The 6,163-nt window shown below is 41.1% G+C and overlaps 1 long non-coding RNA gene across 1 annotated transcript; it reads left to right on the plus strand.

Annotated features, from left to right (window-relative positions):
* The first annotated feature begins 2,485 nt into the window (after nucleotides 1–2,485).
* LOC146433635 (uncharacterized) lies at nucleotides 2,486–4,436 on the plus strand. The gene is made up of 3 exons (XR_014853599.1): nucleotides 2,486–2,604; nucleotides 3,241–3,400; nucleotides 3,968–4,436. It is a non-coding gene; the product is annotated as an uncharacterized LOC146433635 (long non-coding RNA).
* Nucleotides 4,437–6,163: the final 1,727 nt, after the last annotated feature.

Consider the following 6,163-nt stretch of genomic DNA (forward strand, 5'->3'; position numbering starts at 1 on the left):
TATGTTAGATGCATCTGGTAAGTGATAAGAAAAGTATATCTAGGATTGCTGATATAGTGAAATGTAATGAAATATATAGGCAGTGCTATAATAGTGTAAGATGTAGAAGTGTAATGATAAGTCAGAATGGAGTTCTTGCTTGTGTGTTTCTGAAAGAGGACCATAGCCTGTGGAAAAGTAAGTCCCTTCAATCAAAACTAGGTCCTCATTATTCCTGTGTCACATACGGACAGGAGCAAGGCCTGGAGTTCATCTGCTGCTCTTTACCTGAGGCAGGGCTATAAAAAAGGCCTGCTATGCCATTCTTAGTGTGCTGGGGATAAGTGTATTCAGAGATGCTTTGGAGGCACACAACCATAAGGCATTACATGTTATTAAAGCCCACAGATTTAAGCACATTCCTGATAATGCAAGGGAAGAAGTGGCCAAGTTCAGAACCCTCCCCTCTGTACTCCCATGAACCATGTGAGCTATGGGTGGACAGAGCCTATCAGGACAGTAAGTCCAGGTGAGCTGCCACTGCAGAAGTCATTCCAATCACTGCTTGATGTTAGTTCTTTGCCACATTCTTCATCACTGAATGTTGCAGCAGCTCTTTTCTTGAGCCCTGATGTGAAGGCTTTGCACACATAGCCCCAGAATTGCCTTGGCTCTCTTTCTGTAGCCACACTGAATCAAACCATCTGCCTCATTCAGCTACTGAAAGAGAAAAATCTCAACTTGACTACTAAAAAACCCTGCCAGACAAGCAAATACTTCTGAGCTAAGGCTTTGTAGGCAATTTATCTCTATTGCAATGAATTTTGCAACATGTAGTAAATACCGAAAGGTGTAGATGTAGTCTCCAGGCCCAAAGCAACTGAAGGTAACAGAAATACTCTGTTGTCTTGGATGAGCTTTAATCACTGATAATTATAATGAAATTGTGTATTTCTGCTTCTGGACATAAACAGGGATGCCCTCAAGTTAGGGAGGTTGTATTTGTCAAGGATCTTGCTCCTGCCCAGACAGATGTTGATTTCTCAGAAAGTTACCTGAACACCGTTTTGTGAGGATCTGAGCAGGATTTGTAGCTGCTTGAATGTGGAGTGGAAGAGGTGTTGGAGTTTCAGCTGATGGGCAACTTGACAGCCCATTGAGCAGATTGCTGCAGCTCTGGGCTCTGTGTATGCCTGGAAAGCCAGGAGCATTGGCTCCCGCATACTGAGACTCCCATTCATCTGGGACTTCCAAGTTCCTGTCTCTGTATTATGCAACCAAGTGGAATTTTAATTGGAGACTTATCCAAACTGCCTGATAATTTTCCCAACCTTCTAGATTTCCTTCTTCCCCTTCCAAATCAGAATGAAAACAAACTTCAGAATATTAAAGTAATTCCTGTGCCAGAATTCCATCTCTTCATCCAACTCTGCTTCTAAATTTGTGTCACAATAGAGTTTGGTACTGAGCTATGTCATATTGCATCGTGCTGTGTGACTGACAGCCTGACATTGTTCATGCTCATCACAGTGCTTTTTATGTATAAAGATGATTGTAGTACATCTCCAGGTGTTCCTGGGGAATGCATTGACCATGTGTTGTGTACCTCAGCCAGTGCTGTGCTGTTTCACATTTTCACCAGAGCATGGCAGCTGTATCATGACTGCTCCATTGCCTTTGCAACAAAACTGATACTTAGAAATACAAGAGCTAAAGAAGCCTAAATATGAAAAAAAGCTACTGGACCCCGCAGAAGATAGGCTGGGAAACACTTTATGCCACTGCTGAAGTTGGAAAGGGTGATCCTCCTAGAATCAAAGAATATTATAGGCATCTTGCTTCCTGTTAGTGAAGAAAACCACTCTACCTCTTCAGGAGCACATTCTGGAATTTCACTTAGTGGAAATGTCCATCTCTCATATCCAGGTGAGATCTCATAAGCAGCAGGACAGCTCATCCATCAGGCAGGCTCTGGGACACCCTTTCATTAGGATTTGTCCTGATCTGTGGTGATGATTTAATAGTTAATTGGAGCACTCCAGCTTGAAGCCTGTGCTACAAGCTGCAGTGGGATGCAGTCCTCACTGAAGACTTTTGCTTCTTTTCCACTATGCAAAATAACAAAAAAGACTAATCTTAAAACTGCTCTTAATGAGTATAACCAAAATATTAACAGTAGTAAACAAGAATACATTTGCTCATAACTTGTCATATCAGTGTAATAAATTAAGCCAGAAACACATTAACATTTGACAGCTTAAACAATGCAGGAAAAAATACAAACCTCACAGGGACTATGTGAAGCATGTTGGCAGTTTAACAGACATTTTGAGATGTAGATACATATATCAACCTTTCTGAATTTAGTCTTGATAACTCCTTTTCCTCTGTGTGCCAAAACACTGCCGTGTGAAGACTAATGAGTTCCAGATTTGTTTATCTTTGGTGGCTAAGGCAGATTCATGAGCCCCCTGAACCTATTTTACAGCAGCCCTGTGATACCAGCGTGCAACACCAGAGGCAGAAACGTCTCTTTTATGCTATGGATATACAAGATCTTCTAAGAAAGATGTGCTTGGCCATCTGATACAAGAGATCATATCAGATGTGTTTTGGATGATCTATGTGAGTGAATTGTCCTTCCTGTTAGCTTTCATATGTGTTTTATGTTTATGTTCAGAGGTGCTCAGGATAATCTCACATGTGAAATAGGGGTTATTATGTCTAACAGCAGGGCTTCGTGTCGTGCACTTACCAGATTTTTGTATCTGGGTGATTGTGTTTCCCAAAGTTTTTTATGTTTATATTGTGAGAGCTCTCAAATAAACATCATTGAACATAAGACCTTGGGCCATCTAAGTGATACTTCATCCTTTTGCTTTTCACCTATTTGAGTTCTATAGACTTGTTTGGCTCTTTGGCATTTTTGGGTTTTATTAGTCAGGGATTTTTGGTGTTTCAATATTTGCCTTTGTTAAGATATGTGGCCATTACTGGTGAAAGGAAGGGTTGGATTAATGCCTGGACTTGATGATCTGAGAGGTCTTTCCAACCATAATGTTACCATAATTATGCATCTTTATTGAAGTTAATACACTACATTTTGAGTAGTCTTTTGTGAAAGCACAGCAGAGCATTTTCCTGCTGAAAGTCCAACCTGGTGATTTCTTCATGGACTAATCTTTGCTCAGTTCTGAAGAAAGAGGATGGTTTTGACCTATTGTCCCCTCAAACCCATGGCTGGTTTCTGTTTTTTGACAGGACAAAGGTGCTGCAAAGGCACCTGGAACAACATAAAGCAGAGAATGTCCCTGGAGGATGCTGGTCACTGTGGTGGATCTGCCTCTGCTGCCGTGGGTCTGGCCAGGGACACAAGGGACAGCCAAGGCACATGCCCAGGGATAGCTGTGGGTATCACACAGTAAGTTAAAACAACTCTGAAGAACACTTCACTTTCTGCCTCCAGATTTCTTATTCATTATTAGCAGTGTAGCAGAGGATCTAATGTACCCTTACCATAGTTACGGTCCAAAAATAACACTTTTTCCTCGAATTTGAATGTGGTGTACACGTTTAAGCAACTTTGCCGTTGGTTTCTTTCCTGTTTTAACAGATGTATTTTGACTAACTACTTCTGCAGAGCAATTCCTTCTTTAGCAGAGACTGCTCAGTATCCTCCTCTTTTTTTTTAACTAATATTTTCTTCAGAATTTTTAACTGGAGGGTGCAGGTCATATGTATTCAATAAGCAGCAAGAAAAGTCAATAATGAATCCTCCATCCCCTCAATTCTGATTTGAAAATGATAAAATCCAAATGCAGCCAGAACCACAGCAGACTTTCTGTGCCAGTATGATGGTACATAGCTGTGTCCCATAGAGGTGCAGTGCCTTTGCATAGGGAATATTTTTGGGGTTATTTGTAAGAGAAGCTTACTTGCTATTTGAATATTTAATAAGTGATTTAACGCCCAGACTTTACTTTTCTAGGAACTGACCTTAAGCTCTTTTCAATAGCAATACTACACCAAGGTCAGAATTTATTGCAGAGTAGAATGAGGTAACAAATGCTTTTGGGGTTTCACTGTCCATGGATCTCTGTGTTGTTTACCATGTGCAGCACAATCCTGTGACAGCCCAACACAGCCTGAAGCCCCCCGTGCTGTGCAGGGGATGAACACACGGTGAGAGACAGTTGCTGGCCTGAAGCATTTAAATCTAAATAGATGTGGCAGGTGAGAAGGGGATAATGGGGAATTTTATTATAAATGGACATCTGATTTGGTGAGAGGGGGAACCCATTCAGCCGTGGGCAAGAATTTTGCCCACTCCAGGTGGCTGCTGAGCCTCCTCTCCCTTGTCATGCTGCTCTCTCCAGCTCTATTTCATGGCTGTAAAAGCAACCATTTAAGTTTGATTTTATGAACAGAAGAAAAATGTAAAAAGAAAAAAAAAGCCATCCCACGTAAGAACAGTAGTCCATTTCTGTACCATGAGCCATGACTGTTCTTGCTCCAGTAAAAGCCAGACCTCCTCATAACATACCTTATAACCTGTTAATTATGATTTCCTTCTCTAACATTTGGATCACACTACTAAATATTTTTAAATATCTATATATGTGTTTTTTAAGCTGCTGGGTTTGGGTTACACCTTTTCCATATGCCCAACCCACACAATCCCATCAACGCTTTCACACACCAGTCAAACACTCTATATTTGTGTGAAACTCACTGAAGGAAAAAATTCCTATTACTACTACTACTAATACAAATTCATTTCTCACAACTATTAGTGTTTTCCTGAATGCTGCTGAATGAATTCACTACAATTGAATGTCTAACTTTTTATTGCGTTGATTCAGTGAAGGTTTTTGATTTATATTCATAATTATTCTAGTCCCATCACCACGCCTTTTTTTTTTTTTTTTTGCTTGACAAAGCTCCCTCTACAAAACTTAATCACTTTCTGTTTGAGCAATCCCCAAATACATTTTACATTCTGTTGTTACTGGGAATGATGTTCTGAAAGTTGATATACATTGCAACAGCAGGTGTTAATGCAGGCAAGTAGGGAACAAAAGCTCTTAGAGCATGAAAGAGTCTAATAATAGACAATTTGTTCACCTGGCACTGGCTGCTTAAGCATTTGAGATGAGCTCATTGTTATTTGGCCATGAGCTTTCTTGGTCATAGGGATGAAAATATGGAAAATCCAGGTTGTGGAAACAAAGGTCTGCTAATATTAGAACAGCACTAAATGGGGCATGATGGAGCTGGGGGGGTTGCAGGGTGAGCTGCAGGGTTTAAAGCATAACTAGGAAAGCCATCAATAAAGATACAGTTGTGTCTATTCTTGCAATAAAATTACATGTGTAAACGTTTTCAATAACTCTACAACTGGGCAAGCTGTTCAAAGCAGACTTACACTCAGAAGTGCAGTTCAAGCTTTTTCCAGGCTCGTTGGAAAGGTAGCTATTAGTTAGGAAAGCTCACCATGGCCACCAGAGATAAGCAATCTGGTCAGAATGGAATCATCAATCCATAAAGGCAATTCCCAGCAGGGATCCTGCCAGAGCCATTGGGCAGTGCTGGGAGCACCACAATGGCTCTGGGGGAGCCTGGAGGGGAGCAGAGATGACTCTGTGCTTGGCTGTGGTTCCTGCCCACTTCCCCGAAGATAAAGGGGAAGCTGTGCTTCAATTAAAAGGGCAGCACTGTAGCTGAGTGTCCCTAAATCACCTTTTCTTTGGCATGTACCTGGTCCCTAGAAAGAGGGCCATGCATGCTCCCCCAGAACAGACAGCAAAACATGCATACTTTACCCAGAGGCACATTTTCACTTTTTTCTTTTCATGTTCTTTTCACGTGCTTCTAAACTTTAGGAAATTGTGTTAATTACAGCATAATTGATGGTTTTACTTTTGGAGAGCAAAAATCACTCAGATTTTTTATTTTTCTTTGATTTCCATAGGAAATGCCATAGGACCCTGTTCCTATTTACTCCTCTAAGCCATGCACACAGTTGTTTGCTTAGATCCCAAGGAGATTAAAGGATGAGGAGACTATAAATGCCATTGGATTTCTTTCCTTAGGCAGCCTGTGGAGATGAATCCTGCGTCAGCAGCCACAACTGGTGAGCTCCCTCTTGGCTTTGGTTCCACTAAAACTTCACTTTATCTTCATG

This window comes from Lichenostomus cassidix, chromosome 8, assembly GCF_008360975.1.
Source record: "Lichenostomus cassidix isolate B80296 chromosome 8, HeHo_3.0, whole genome shotgun sequence".
NCBI classification, from domain to species: domain Eukaryota; kingdom Metazoa; phylum Chordata; class Aves; order Passeriformes; family Meliphagidae; genus Lichenostomus; species Lichenostomus cassidix.